The 16800-nt window shown below is 44.4% G+C and overlaps 1 pseudogene; it reads right to left on the bottom strand.

The window, feature by feature from the left end:
• Positions 1-12775: 12775 nt before the first annotated feature.
• LOC121846991 overlaps positions 12776-16800 on the bottom strand; it is a 30052-nt pseudogene continuing 26027 nt past the window's right edge.

Below are 16800 nucleotides of genomic sequence, written 5' to 3' on the forward strand. Positions count from 1 at the left end.
TGTTGCTGCACAACTAATTTCAGGTCTCTCCAGAGATGTTCGATCGGGTTCAAGTCTGGCCTCTGGCTGGGCCATTCAGAGACTTGTACCGAAGCCACTCCTGCGTTGTCTTGGCTGTGCACTTTGGGTCGTTGTACTGTTGGAAGGTGAACCTTCACCCCAGTATGAGGTCCCAAGCACTCTGGAGTAGGTTATAATAAAGGATCTCTCTGTACTTGGCTCCTTTCATCTTTGCCTCGATCCCGATTAGTCTCCCAGTCCCTGCCGCTGAAAAACATCCCCATAGCATGATGCTGCCACCATGATGTTTCACCGTAGGGATGGTGCCAGGTTTCCTCCAGATGTGGTGCTGCCACCATCATGCTTCACTGTAGGGATGGTGCCAGGTTTCCTCCAGATGTGGTGCTTGCCATTCAGGCCAAAGAGTTCAGTCTTGGTTTCATCAGAACAGAGAATGTTGTTTCTCTTGGTCTGAGAGTCTTTAGGTGCTTTTTGTCAAACTCCAAGAGGGCTGTCATGTGCCTTTTACTGATGAGTGGCTTCCATCTGGCCACTCTACTGTAAAGGCTTGATTGGTGGAGTGCTGCAGAGATGGTTGTCCTTCTGGAAGGTTCTCCCATCTGCACAGAGGAAGTCTAGAGCTCTGTCAGAGTGACCATCGGGTTCTTGGTCAACTCTATGACCAAGGACCTTCTCAGTTTGGCCAGGCGGCCAGCTCTAGGAAGAGTCTTGGTGGTTTCATACTTCTTACATTTAAGAATGATGGAGACATTTTTTGATACTCTTCCCCAGATCTGTGGCTCAACACAATCCTGTCTCGGAGCTCTACGGACAATTCCTTTGACCTCATGGCTTGGTTTTTGCTCTGACATGCACTGTCAACTGTGGGACCTTACATGGACAGGTGTGTGCCTTCCCAAATCATGTCCAATCAATTGAATTTATCACAGGTGGACTCCAATGAAGTTGTAGAAACATCTCAAGGATGATCAATGTAAACAGGATGCACCTGAGCTCATTTGCACAGATTTCTAAAAACTGTTTTTGCTTGTCATTTCGGGACATTGTGTGTAGATTGCTCAGTATTTATTTTTGTTTAATCCATTTTAGAATAAGTCTGTAACATAACAAAATGTAGAAAAAGTCAAGGGGTCTGAATATTTCCAAAGGCACTGTAGCTGTCAGTACATAGAAAGCCTTCATCAGACTAAACAATTTATTTAAAGGTTCACAAAGTTCGGTATTTATCTAACACATTGATTCTCACTATAGTCATGTTAGGATGGCTATATTATAGGCTAATATTATTGCATTTGGTGTCTTAGAATCAAACATACACAACTGAAAGTGAATACAGATATGAGAAATATGAATCATAAGGTCAAGTGATGACGTTTTCTGCATTTGTTAGAGCAACATTTGACTATTTGTTTGGTAGCCTTTACCCCATAGAAAGTCTAAATGTTGTATTAGGGGTTACTTAGCTAGGTGAACTGTGCAACACTTATTTTGCCAAACAGTACAAAAGAGTATAACGAGTCCCTTTGAAATGTCCGAATACATCACACAGCCTTTGTTACTGTGCTCACTACAGCTCAGGGATGGGCCTCTGAATGGCTCTCAAGTGTGTGAGGTGAGTTGTTCCAAAATCATCATCAATTGATCACTCTAGTTTTTAATGCCCTTGGAAGGTATAAAGCAGAGTGTGTGTGTGTGTGTGTGTGTGTGTGTGTGTGTGTGTGTGTGTGTGTGTGTGTGTGTGTGTGTGTGTGTGTGTGTGTGTGTGTGTGCATGTGTATGTGTATGTGTGCGTGTATGTGTGTCCTTCCAATGCTCGAGCAAGTCAAACACGGAGGCTTCCCCATCACAAGCATCTGCATCCCAAGCAATTTGTCATTGGCCCGTCTTTGACCTGCCATTGGCTGTTGCCGGGCAACCTGTCCATCTCACAGACTATTTCCCATGATAAATTAGCTGGTCTGTTACTATGCCAACAGAATTTGTTACTTAATGAAACTGATTCAGATCGGAGAAAGAGTGCCACACTCTCACTGAGAAAGAACCTAGACTCCCTGAGACCCACACCCACCCGCCCACACCCCCCCCACACACACACACCCACCCACACACCCACCCCCACACACACACACACACACACACAGGGACCAAGGGAGAGACATGGAGTTGGAGAAACATGAGAGTGAGGAGGAGGAAAGAAAATCCTCCCTAGGATGACTGTTATTAGATGGGCAGAGATATTGAAGTGGTCAGGCTTTGGAAGAAACACAGACAGAGGCAACAAGACAAGGAACAACTGGGTCTTGTTTCCCTTAAAGATGCACTCTCTAGCTTTTGTAGAATTTCAGCCAGTAGTTTTGAAAGAGGTGCTCACAAAAAAAAGTGGTGTGCTACATCATAATTATTATTATTTTTAAAATGTTTGTTCAATTCCTATGATATGTCACGAATCCAATGTGTACTGTATGTAAAACAAATGTTGCACTTAAAGATCCTGGAGTGCATCTTCAAGAGAACATGCTGATCTTTCTCTTTTCACATAGAATGTCATTTTTATTTATTTTTTCAATTAGATTTTTTTTGCCCTCTATTTCACATAGAAAATCTATTCAACATTTTTTTCAAGTAGAATTTATTTATTTTTGTCTTGTTTTTCTTCTCTCCTTCCATGTCTATTTAAATGAGCTGGGGGCCAGAGGTGTCACAGGCATTTTCTATCAAGCAATACATTTTTATTTTACACATGCTTCGTAAACAACAGGTGTAGCCTAACAGTAAAAGGCTTACTTACGGGCCCTAATAACACAGGGAATAAATACACAATGAGTAACGATGACTTGGCTATATATACGGGGTACCAGTGAAGAGTCAGTGTACAGGGGTACGAGGTAATTGAGGTAGATCTGTACATATAGGCAGGGATAAAATGACTAGGCAACAGGATAGATTATAAACATTAACAACAGCATATTTGATGAGTCAAAAGAGTTAGTGCAAAAAAGGTAAACGCAGATAGTCCTGTTAGCTATTTGTTAACTATTTAACTATCTATTTCTAGCCGTCTTATGGCTTAGGTGTTGGTTCCAAACGTGCTATGTCGGTACCGCTTGACATGCGGTAGCAGAGAGAACAGTATATGACTTGGGTGGCTGGAGTCCTTGAAAATTTCTAGGGCCTTCTTCGCCTGGCATAGAGGTATTGGATAGCAGGAAGTTCAGCCCCAGTGATGTACTGGGCCATACTCATTACCATCTGTAGCCCCTTACGGCCGGATGCCAAGCAGTTTCCATACCAAACGGTGATGCAGCCAGTCAAGATGCTCTCAATGGAGCAGCTCTATAACTTTTTGAGGATCTGAGGGCCTATGCCAAATCTTTTCATCCTCCTGAGGGGGAAGAGGTGCTGTTGTGCCTTCTTCACAACTCTGTTGGTGTGTGGACCATGGTAATTCCTTAGTAATGTGGACACCGAAGAACTTGAAGCTCTCGACTTGCTCCACTACAGCCCCGTCGAAGTGGATGGTAGTGTGGTCGGGCCTCCATTTCCAGTAGTTTGTTTCCTGTAGTTCAGCTCCTTTGTCTTGCTGACGCTGAGGGAGAAGTTGTTGTCCTGGCACCACAATGCCAGGTCACTGACCTCCTCCCTAAAGGCTGTCTCATAGTCATCGGTGATCAGGCCAAAACCACAGCCGTATCGTCAGTTAATTTATGGTGTTGGAGTCGGGGGTGAACAGAAGAAAATACGCATTCCGGAGTGGCCCAGTCAGTCCTGACCTCAACCTGATTGAGATGCTGTGGCATGACCTCGAGAGCGGTTCACACCAGACTTCAAAAGAATATTGTGGAACTGAAACAGTTTTGTTAAGAAAAATGGTCCAAAATTCCACCTGACCGTTGTGCAGGTCTGATCCGCAACTACAGAAAAGGTTTGGTTGAGGTTATTGCTGCCTAAGGAGGGTCAACCTGTTATTAAATCCAAGAGTTCATATACTTTTTCCAACCTGAAATGTGAATGTTTACACGGTGTGTTCAATAAAGACATGAAAAAGTATAATTGTTTGTGTGTTATTAGCAGACTGTGTTTGTCTATTGTTGTGTCTTAGGTGAAGATCAGATCAAATGTTATGACCAATTTATGCAGAAATCCAGGTAATTCTAAAGGGTTCACATACCTTTTCTTCCCACTGTAGGTATTACAAACTGGGTCAGCGGTAAAAAATGTCACAAAGCGTTTCACATGCATGTTGGTCCATGTTGACTCTAATGCTTCCCACAGTTGAGTAAAGTTGGGCACAAACCTTTAATGAATGGCACACATACACAATCCATGTCTCATTTGTCTCACGGCTTAAACATTCTTCTTTAACCTGTATCCTCCAATACATCTACACTGATTGAAGTGGATTTAACAAGTGTCATCAATAAGGGATCATAGCTTTCACCCTGATTCACCTGGTCAGTCTATGTCATGGAAATAGTTTTGTACACTCTGTGTATTTCCATGAAAAAATAAATATAGATAGTAAAATGTCTGTGAGCAACAAACCACATTTCCTCTGTAAAAGGTACAACTACATTATAGTTTAACCCCCCCCCCCCAAAAGAGGTAAAGCCAGGCAATTGCGATGTGTATTGTTGCATACATCGGTGAACCCGAGCAGTCAGCTTTGGTCACTAAGCAAAAAGGAGAAAAGAATGGCAGAGCAATTTGGTTGTCAGTGCAGGACCAAACGCAGGAGGCATAGGGCCATGAAATCACCCTAATTTGGATTATCACACCTTCCGTACTCCCGCTATCAGATCTCCCAACTATCCTTCTCTCGCCCTCTCTTTCCCCTGACCCTACCTTCACCGCCTGGCTTTATTTCCATGACTTCCTGACAAAACCATTTTGTCCCGCCTGATTGGTCCTATTTGCATTGGACACCTGTTCTGCATATAGATTGATGGGTTTAATCGGCAAATCAGGGAGAGAGCTCAGACATCAATTAATGTCACCGCTATCTTTCTAGTAGCTCCTGTTTTCTATTGTTCCATTGTTCTCTCTCTCTCTATCTCTCTCTCTCTTTCTCTCTCGTTCTCTCTTTCTCTATTTCTCTCTCTCTCTCTTTCTCTCTCTCGTTCTCTCTCTCGATTCAGCTAAGAACTAAAGAGAAACAATTGGAGAAGAAGAGACCCAATAACATATCAACTGTTCAGGGAAGGGGACCTCTCTCTCTATATATATATTCTTTATGATTTGGTTATTCTGTCTATTGAAACTGGCCAATAGCATCCCATTGTGTGTGTGATTGTGTGCATGTGCTTGTGTGTGTGTGTGTGCATGTTTGTGTACGTATGTGAGTGTGTTTGTGCGTGAGTGTGTGTGTGTGTGATGGTAGAGACTGATTTTGGTCTGCATAACTTCCCTTGGATCTAACATAGCTGACCTGCCAGTCCGGCGGAGCCCCTTGGATCTAACATAGCTGACCTGCCAGTCCGGCGGAGCCCCTTGGATCTAACATAGCTGACCTGCCAGTCCGGCGGAGTCCCTTGGATCTAACATAGCCGACCTGAGCCCCTTGGATCTAACATAGCTGACCTGCCAGTCCGGCGGAGCCCCTTGGATCTAACATAGCTGACCTGCCAGTCCGGCAGAGTCCCTTGGATCTAACATAGCCGACCTGCCAGTCCGGCGGAGCCCCTTGGATCTAACATAGCTGACCTGCCAGTCTGGCAGAGCCCCTTGGATCTAACATAGCTGACCTGCCAGTCTGGCAGAGCCCTTTGCTCTCTGCAGATGAATCAAACCTGCTCCAGCTCCTATAATTGGCTGACAATCACCCCCTGCTCTGTATACATGAATGAGAGAGAGCCTCTTCATCTCCTTCCCACACCTCCCCCGCCTTCCCCCTCACAGTCCCTTGCCTCCCCCCTCACTCATGCTGGCAGATGTGGACTCCAATGCTTCCCACAGTTGTGTCGTTGGCTGGATGTCCTTCGGGTGGTGGACCATTCTTGATACCCACAGGAAACTGTTGAGCGTGAAAAACCCAGCAGCATGGCAGTTCTTGACACAAACCGGTGTGCCTGGCACCTACTACCATACCCTGTTCAAAGGCACTTAAATATTTAGTCTTGCCCATTCACCCTCTGAATGGTACACAAACACAATCCATGTCTCAATGTGTCTCAAAGCTTAAAAAATACTTCTTTAACCTTACTCCTCCCCTTCATCTACACTGAATTAAGTAGATTTAACAAGTGACATCAATAAGAGATCACAGCTTTCACCTGGATTCACCTGGTCAGTCTGTCATGGAAAAAGCAGATGATTCTAATGTGTTGTACTCTCAGTGTATGTGCTTGCAGCAGATACTGTGTATAAGGTCTGAGGTACTGTGTCTCCATTTGTGTGTGTGTGTGTGTGTGTGTGTGTGTGTGTGTGTGTGTGTGTGTGTGTGTGTGTGTGTGTGTGTGTGTGTGTGTGTGTGTGTGTGTGTGTGTTTTTGAACCAGGAAATCAGCTCCAAGTGATTTTAATTGTGGAAATCTGTTCCCACATAATTCCCACGCGCAATAGAGAGATATGTGATCAAATACAAGCGTAAGGAAATTTTGAAATGATTATGTTTTAGTCAAATATTATATCTATTTTGGCTTTTTGCGTTCAATTTGACATCTACAAATTATTTTTATTATGTTCCAGTCTCGCAACCATCCACTCCAGAATATTTTTATTTGACCTTTATTTAACTAGGAAAATCAGTTAAGAACAAATTCTTATTCACAATGACAGCCTACCCCAGCCAAACCCAGACAATTGTGCACCACCCTGTGTGACTCCCAATCAATGCCTGTTGTGATACAGCCAGGAATCAAACCAGGGTCTGTATTGACAGGCTATTAAGGCTATTTACTGATAGATTCTTTGCAATTTCTTTGGAATAAAATGCGTTGTTGATATACCAATATTATTCTGAACATAAAATTAGAAGAGATGAAGGATCCACCTCACGTAAGGCACTATTTAGCAGGGAATTCTCCTTTATAAAATGACATGTTCCTACAAGCAGGGAAGGACTAACCTCATTTGCCCGAAAAGGGCTAAGAGCAGTATTGCATGTTTTACTGTTCAGTGTATGAGCTTCTGCTGCCTGTCTCACAGCCTCACGACGACCCATCAGGACAGCTTTGTACAACAAAGTGCAGGCTTTAATTCCAATCAGCCATTGTGAGCCAATATAGACTCACAGCCTAACCTTTTAGCGGTGTAGGTAACAGCAGTGTGCAAACATAAAACAGTACACTAATGCAACACACCCACTTCTGAAATAAAGTCCCAGCTCAGGCACACTGCTCGTGTCGTCCACGATATACACCCTCCCTGACTACAGCCTCTGAGTCCTCTGCTGCTTTCAGCAGCATACAGTAAGACAGGCATTTTGTAATTTCTTTGACAGGGTTACAGTAGCGAGTATGTGTGGTTTTCTAGTCTTTATCCACTAAAAGCCACAGCTGTATTCCGTACTCTGTTCTGCATGTACAACCTTTTAGGTGAGTAGACTACATATCAGGCCATTTAAACCGAAGTGTTACCCCATTCATTGTACAGTATCGTCACACCTTTTCTACAATCAGGTACTCTATGCTCAAGCTTTGCTCCACTACTGAAAGAGTGGTGTGTTAAGGACAAGGTATTGCTAGCCTCTTTCCTCTACCCTACCTCAGTCGTTTCCAGGCCAGCCTTCAACCAGGATCATGTCATGAAGCGGTTATCAGGTGTTCCCCTAGTGCAGAGGTTCCCAAACTTGTTATAGTCCTGTACCCCTTCAAACGTTCAACCTCCAGCTGCATACCCCCTCTAGCACCAGGGTCAGCGCACTCTCAAATTGTATTTTTTGCCATCATTGTAGGCCTGCCACATACACACTATACAATACATTTATTAAACATAAGAATGAGTGAGTTTTTGGGCTCATGGGAAGTAACAAAGAGCTCTTATAGGACCGGGGCACAAATAATAATATAATAATAATCAATGTTTTGCTCTTTATTTAACCATCTTACATATAAAATCTTATTTGTTTGTTGAAAATTGTGAATAACTAACCACGGGTTAATGAGAAGGGTGTGCTTGAAGGATGCACATAACTCTGCAATGTTGTGTTGTATTGGAGAGAGTCTCAGTCTTAAACCATTTTCCACACACTGTCTGTGCCTGTACTTAGTTTTCATGCTAGTGAGGGCAGAAAATCCACTCTCAAATAGGTACATTCGGGCAAGAAAAAACATCACCCAGATAGGCCAGTCGTGTGAGAAACTCATCATCATGCAAGAGGTCAGACATGTGAAAAACATCACCCAGATAGGCCAGTCGTGTGAGAAACTCATCATCATGCAAGAGCAGACATGTGAAAAACATCACCCAGTTAGGCCAGTCGTGTGAGAAACTCGTCATCATGAAAGCGGTCAGACATGTGAAAAACATCACCCAGATAGGCCAGTCGTGTGAGAAACTCGTCATCATGCAAGCGATCAGACAAGTGAACATTTTGGTCAGTAAAGAAAACTTTAAGCTCATCACTCAATTAAAAAAAACATGTCAATACTTTGCCCCTTGATAAGCAGCGCACTTCTTCTGTATGTTGTAAAAGTGTTACATGGTCGCTGCCTATATCATTGCGTAGTGCAGAAAGTACATGAGAGTTCAGAGGCCTTGCTTTAACAAAGTTAACCGTTTTCACTGTAGTGTCCAAAATGTCTTTCAAGCTGTCAGGCATTCCTTTGGCAGCAAGAGCCTCTTGGTGGATGCTGCAGTGTATATCATTGCGTAGGGAGAAAGTACATGAGAGTTCAGAGGCCTTGCTTTATCACTGTCTCCATGTCTCCCTGTCATGGCTTTTGCGCCATCAGTACAGATACCAACATGAGCAGCAGCAGATTCCTGTGATTCCTGTGATTCCTCCATCAGGTTCTAATGACCTAGTACTCAGGGCTCTATTGTCCCTCCATCAGGTTCTAATGACCTAGTACTCAGGGCTCTATTGTCCCTCCATCCGGTTCTAATGGCCTGGTACTCAGGGCTCTATTGTCCCTCCATCCAGTACAATGACCAGTACTCAGGGAGCAGTCCCTCCAGCAGGTTCTAATGATTCCTCAGGGCTGATTCCTCCATCAGGTTCTAATGACCTAGTACTCAGGGCTCTATTGTCCCTCCATCAGGTTCTAATGACCTAGTACTCAGGGCTCTATTGTCCCTCCATCCGGTTCTAATGGCCTGGTACTCAGGGCTCTATTGTCCCTCCATCCAGTCCTAATGACCTAGTACTCAGGGCTCTATTGTCCCTCCATCAGGTTCTAATGGCCTGGTACTCAGGGCTCTATTGTCCCTCCATCAGGTTCGAATGGCCTGGTACTCAGGGCTCTATTGTCCCTCCATCAGGTTCTAATGACCTAGTACTCAGGGCTCTATTGTCCCTCCGTCAGGTTCTAATGACCTAGTACTCAGGGCTCTATTGTCCCTCCATCCGGTCCTAATGACCTGGTACTCAGGGCTCTATTGTCCCTCCGACAGATTCTAATGACCTAGTACTCAGGGCTCTATTGTCCCTCCATCAGGTTCTAATGACCTAGTACTCAGGGCTCTATTGTCCCTCCATCCGGTCCTAATGACCTTGTACTCAGGGCTCTATTGTCCCTCCATCAGGTCCTAATGACCTGGTACTCAGGGTTCTAATGTCCTTCTATCAGGTTCTAATGACCTAAGTATCAGGGTTCTATTGTCCCTCCATCAGGTTGTAATGACCTGGTACTCAGGGCTCTATTGTTCCTGTATTAGTTTATATTGGCCTGGTACTCAGAGCTCTATTGTCCCTCCATCAGGTCCTAATGACCGGTTACTCAGGGCTCTATTGTTCTATTATTGACATCACTATGATAATCAGTTTGAAGTAAGATGTTTAACAACAGTTTGAAACAGTGGAAAACATGGTCATTGTGGATGTTGTCTCAAAGCCAAACACAATGAAATGGACAGCGCTTTCTAAGGTGATGATTAATTCAAAGCATTTACATAAGATGTTGCATGTATAACCCTCATATGCATATTAAGAGAGAGAGAGACACACAGAAAGAGAGAGAGAGAGAGAATAGGAATAGAGAGAGAGAGAATAGGAATATACAGTATATAGAGAGAGAGAGAATAGGAATAGAGAGAGAATAGAGAGAGAGTGAGAATAGGAATAGAGAGAGAGAGAATAGGAATAGAGAGAGAATAGAGAATAGGAATAGAGAGAGAGAATAGAATAGAGAGAGAGAGAGAGAGAGAGAGAGAGAGGGAGAGAGAGAGACAGAGAGAGAATAGGAATAGAGAGAGAGAGAACAGGAATAGAGAGAGAGAATAGGAATAGAGACAGAGAGAGAATAGGAATAGAGACAGAGAGAGAGAGAGAGAGAATAGGAATAGAGAGAGAGAATATGAATAGAGAGAGAAAGAGAGAGAGAAAATGGAATAGAGAGAGCGAGATAATAGGAATATAGAGAGAGAGAGAATAGGAATAGAGAGAGAGAATAGGAATAGAGAGAGAGAGAGAGAGAGAATAGGAATAGAGAGAGAAAAGGAATAGAGAGAGAGAATAGGAATAGAGAGAGAATATGAATAGAGAGAGAGAGAGAGAGAGAGAACAGGAATATAGAGAGAATATGAATAGTGAGAGAGAGAGAGAATGGGAATGAGAGAGAATGGGAATAGAGAGTGCAAGAATAGGAATAGAGAGAGAATAGAGAGAGAGAATAGGAATAGAGAGAGAGAGAGAATAGGAATAGAGAGAGAGAATAGAAATAGAGAGAGAGAGAGAGAGAGAGAGAGAGAATAGAGAGAGAGAGAATAGAAATAGAGAGAGAAAGAGAGAATAGAAATAGAGAGAGAGAGACAGAGAGAGAGAGAGAGAATAGAAATAGAGAGAGGGAGAATAGAAATAGAGAGAGAGAGAGAGAGAGAGAGGGAGAGGGAGAGAATAGAAATAGAGAGAGAAAGAGAGAATAGAAATAGAGAGAGAGAGAGAGAGAGAGAGAGAGAGAATAGAAATAGAGGTGGAGAATAGAAATAGAGAGAGAGAGAGAGAGAGAGAGAGAGAGAGAATAGAGAGAGAGAGAATAGGAATAGAGAGAGAGAGAGAGAGAGAGAGGGAGAGAATAGAAATAGAGAGAGAGAGAGAGAGAGAGAGAGAGAGAATAGAGAGAGAGAGAATAGGAATAGAGAGAGAGAGAGAGAGAGAGAGAGGGAGAGAATAGAAATAGAGAGAGAGAGAGAGAATAGAGAGAGAGAGAATAGGAATAGAGAGAGAGAGAGAGAGAGAGAGAATAGAAATAGAAAGAGAGAGAGAGAGAGAGAATAGAGAGAGAGAGAGAGAGAATAGGAATAGAGAGAGAGAGAGAGACAATAGGAATAGAGAGAGAAAGAGAGAATAGAAATAGAGAGTGAGTGAGAGAGAGAGAGAGAATAGAAATAGAGAGAGAGAGAGAATATAATAGAAATAGAGAGAGGGAGAATAGAAATAGAGAGAGAGAGAGAGAGAGAGAGAGAGAGAGCGAGAGATGGAATAGAAATAAAGAGGATTGTGAGGAACAGGTCCGGATATAGATTTAGAAGCCATTCTCTCCTCTCATCCCTGGGCCCTGGGCCTAGGTTTCATCCCTGGGCCTTGGACCTTATCCCTGGGCCTTGGACGTCATCCCTTGGCCTTGGACTCCATCACTGGGCCTTGGACTCCATCCCTGGGCCTTGGACTCCATCCCTGGGCCTTGGCCTCCCTGGGCCTTGGACTCCATCCCTGGGCATTGTCCTCCCTGGGCCTTGGACTCCATCCCTGGGCCTTGGCCTCCATCCCTGGGCCTTGGACTCCATCCCTGGGCCTTGGCCTCCCTGGGACTTGGTCTCCATCCCTGGGCCTTGGACTCCATCCATGGGCCTTGGCCTCCATCCCTGGGCCTTGGCCTCCATCCCTGGGCCTTGGACTCCATCCCTGGGTGTTGGCCTCCATCCCTGGGTCTTGGCTTCCGTGGGCCTTGGACTCCATCCCTGGGCATTGGCCTCCCTGGGCCTTGGCCTCCATCCCTGGGCCTTTGACTACATCTGTGGGCCTTGGACTCCATCCTTGGGCCTTGGACTCCATCCCTGGGCCTTGGCCTCCATCCCTGGGCCTTGGATTACATCCCTGGGCCTTGGCCTCCATCCCTGGGCCTTGGACTCCATCCCTGGGCCTTGGCCTCCATCCCTGGGCTTTGGCTTCCATTCCTGGGCCTTGGCCTCCATCCCTGGGCCTTGGACTCCATCCCTGGGCCTTGGAGTCCATCCCTGGGACTTTGCCTCCATCCCCGGGCCTTGGACTCCATCCCTGAGCCTTGGACTCAATCCCTGGGCCTTGGACTCCATCCCTGGGCCTTGGACTCCATCCCTGGGCCTTGGCCTCCATCCCTGGGCCTTGGTCTCCATCCCTGAGCCTTGGCCTGAATTATGGAAGACAAACACTTTTCCTTGAATTAAACTTTAATGACCATGGAAGTCTCAAGACAATGCCAAAGTGAAACCAACACACCCACAATGCTTGAGCGTGTGTTCGTGTGTGCATGTGTGTGTGTTGTGTAAGTGCGAGCGTGCATGCATTCATGTGTGTGCGGTACTGTAGTCTACACGTGCATGTCCTGCCAATTAGAGCATGAGCTGACCATGCCGTAAATATTTAAAGGTGCAGATCACACATTGTATACGTTAAAGCGTTAATCAGCCGACCGAGCATGTTGCACTCTGTAGAGGTAATGACCATGTTCCTCACTGCCCACTTTAACGCAACGTGGAGTTACAGTCCCACTGTAGGCTGGTCGGGAGGCATCCTTCAGCTGGATCTGTGGGCAGTGAGGGTGGTGCACAGTTTTTCACTGAAATGGGAACTGTGAGTTGATTACGAGTTTTTCTTCACATCTTGACCTGAGCAGGAAAAACTCCAGGCCCTAGTTGTAGGTTTTAAGTTTCCTGGACAGGTAGTGGGCTCAGGACAAAGTATTGGCCTTACTCCTATTTAAAAGAGACGTTGTACTTTGTGGATTGCAGTAGTGATGCGCGGTGTACTGAAACTTTTGTACTTTTTCGACGCCATAGCATAAAAAACAGTTCGGTACTAGTATTTATTAGAAAAGTATATCCTAAGACATGAACAGAATGCATCAGTGATTCTTATGTCCTGTGAGTCTCAGGCAATGGCAGGAAAATGCCCTTGTGTGTGTGTGAGGTGGCATGTCCGCCACTTTGTGTCACTGTTAGGGATGATGCTGTTGGGGATGATGCTGTTGGGGATGATGCTGTTGGGGATGATCCTGTTGGGGATGATGCATATTATTGGGGTTATTGTATTCCCTATGTTCTTATTTTTATTTAGCAAATGATTGAACATTTATGAAACAACATTAAAGCAAGTAAAATAGAGGTAACTTATGACAGAGTGACAGACAGGCGAAGGTCCCTATAGTCTGAGAGAGATAGAGAGAGAGAGGAGGGTAAGAGAGAGATAGCAGAGCTCCTTAAGAGTCCCTCTTGGTGCACCGATCCCTTGAGCGCCAAATTCAAATTAAATTTCTAAAAATATTGAATTTTCATGAAATCACAAGTGCAATAACTCCAAAAAACAGCTTAGCTTGTTGTTAATCCACCTGGCGTATCCTATTTCAAAAAATCTTTACAGCGAAAGCTATCCAAGCGTTTATGTCAGAACAGCTCTCTCAGCAGACAAAACATTACAAACAGCTAGCAGCAAAGTAGATTGGTCACGAAAGTCAGAAGAGCAATACAATTAATCGCTTACCTTTGATGATCTTCGGATGTTTGCACTCACGAGACTCCCAGTTACACAAAAAATGTTTGTTTTGTTCCATAAAGATTATTTTTATATCCAATAACCTCCATTTGGTTGGCGTGTTATGTTCAGTAATCCACAGGCTCGTGCAAGTAACGACGGGCAGATGAAAATTCTAAATAGTATCCGTAAAGACCGTAGAAACATGTCAAACATTTTTTATAATCAATCTTCAGGTTGTTTTTGCAATAAATATTAAATACTATTTCAACCAGACGGTAGCTTTTTCAATAGGAGAGAGAGAGAAAAGGTCTGCTCCAAGCTGCTCCCGCATGCAGAACACTGGGGGACACACAGCCATCCACTGACGCGATGTGATCATTCTCGCTCATTTTTCAGAATAAAAGCCTGAAACTATGTCTAAAGACTGTTCACACCATGTGGAAGCCATAGGGAAAGGAATCTGGTTGATATCCCTTTAATTGGAGGGAAGGCATAAAATGGAACAGGGAGGTTTCAGCAAAACAGCCCTTCCTGGTTGGATTTCCCTCAGGATTTCACCTGCAATATCAGTTCTGTTATACTCACAGACAATATTTTGACAGTTTTGGAAACTTTAGAGTGTTTTCTATCCTAATCTCACAATTATATGCATATTCTATCTTCTGGGCCTGAGAAATAGGCAGTTTCATTTGGGTATGTTTTTCATCCAAACATCAAAATACTGCCCCCTAGTCTCAAGAGGTTTTTAAGAGTTCCCTCCAGCAGCACAGAGAATATCCTTCATTCTCAAAGTCTTCTATTGATTGGTGTGTGATGCTTCAAACTCGCCCGCACAAAGAGTATCCACCTCGTGTCATGTCAACCTAGGCTGGGCTACCCTGAATGTGTCCTTAAGCTCCGTATGCATATTTAAGAGCTGCGCACTTCAGAACAGGGCCTTTTTGCAACTTCCATTACACGCCTTTACAGGCTGGTGTCTTCATTTGACTCAATTTGACACCGGCATCTCTTTCCCTGCATCTCATAAAACAGTAAATGCTTCATCCTCATTTGGGACGCATGAATAAGTCACAACCGATTACGCTTTTTTGTGGACAACGGCGGAAAAAACAAAAGTGGATGAGGAATATTTTCACTTTCTAGATGTTTGGTCTTTGATTGGACAGGGAAAGGCAGTCTTCTGTTCATCCATGACCCAAGCTTGCCCAAGGAGAAGTGGCAGAGATGAAAGAACACGCACGCACATGCACACACAAACACAAACTCAAACACACACATACAAACAAATACACACACACACACAAACACACACATACAAACAAATACACACACACAAACAGGAACACAAACACACACATACACACACAACCACAAACACACACATACACACACATACAAACACATACACACACAAACACACACAGGGATAAAAATGTGTGTAGGCCGGGGTGAGTCTCTGTTGTCCCCACAAGAACAGAAAACCTCATCTCGCTACTCTATGCTCTCTACTGACTCTCTACTCTCTGCTCCCTGCTCTCTAATCTCTACTGACTCTTCACTCTCTGATCTCTACTCTCCACTGACTCTCTGCTCTCTACTCTCTACTGATTCTCTGCTCTCTATTCTCTGCTCTCTACTCTCTACACTTTGGTCACTGCTCTGTACTCTCTACAGACTCTCTACTCTCTGCTCTCTACTGACTCTCTACTCTCTAATCTCTACTCTCGGCTTTCGGCTATCTACTCTCTATTGTCTATTCTATGCTCTTTAATCTCTACTCTCTGCTCTCTGCTCTCTACTCTCTACTGATTCTCTACTCTCTACTGACTCTCTACTCTCTAATCTTTACTGACTCTACTCTCTACTCTCTACTTAATCTCTGCTCTCTACTCTCTACTGACTCTCTACTCTCTACTGACTCTCTACTCTCTACTGACTCTCTGATCTCTGCTCCCTACTGACTCTCTACTTTCTACTCTCTGCTCTCTGCTCTCTACTGACTCTCTACTCTCTACTGACTCTCTAATCTCTACTGACTCTCTGCTTTCTGCTCTCTACTCTCTGCTGACTCTCGTATCTCTACACTCTACTCTCTACTGACTCTCTGATCTCTGCTGTCTACTCTCTACTGACTATGCTCTCTACTCTCGGCTCTCTACTCTCTTCTCTCTACTCTCTACTCTATACTGACTCTATAATCTACTCTCTGCGCTCTCCTCTCTACTGACTCTCTACTCTCTACACTCTACCCTCTACTCTCTGCTCTCTGCTCTTTGCTATCTGATCTCTGCTCCCTGATCTACTCTCTGCTGACTCTGATCTCTTCTCTCTACTCACTACTCACTACTCTCTAATCTCTACTCTCTACTCTCTAATCTACTCTCTGCTGACTGATCTCTTCTCTCTACTCTCTACTGACTCTCTACTCTCCACTCTTTACTGACTCTCTACTCTCTACTGACTCTCTACTCTCTACTGACACTCTACTCTCTACTGACTCTCTACTCTCTACTGACTCTCTACTCTCTACTGCGTCTCTGCTGTCTACTCTCCACTGACTATGCTCTCTACTCTCTTCTCTCTACTCTCCACTGACTCTCTGCTCTCTACCCTCTACTCTCTGCTCTCTGCTCTCTACTGACTCTCTACTCTCCACTCTCTACTGACTCTCTACTCTCCACTCTCTACTGACTCTCTACTCTCCACTCTCTACTGACTCTCTACTCTCCACTCTCTACTGACTCTCTACTCTCCACTCTCTACTGACTCTCTACTCTCCACTCTCTACTGACTCTCTACTCTCCACTCTCTACTGACTCTCTACTCTCTACTGACTCTCTACTCTCTACTGACTCTCTACTCTCTACTGACTCTCTACTCTCTACTGCGTATCTGCTGTCTACTCTCTACTGACTCTCTACTCTCTACTGCGTCTCTGCTGTCTACTCTCCA

This window comes from Oncorhynchus tshawytscha, linkage group LG08, assembly GCF_018296145.1.
Source record: "Oncorhynchus tshawytscha isolate Ot180627B linkage group LG08, Otsh_v2.0, whole genome shotgun sequence".
NCBI lineage: Eukaryota > Metazoa > Chordata > Actinopteri > Salmoniformes > Salmonidae > Oncorhynchus > Oncorhynchus tshawytscha.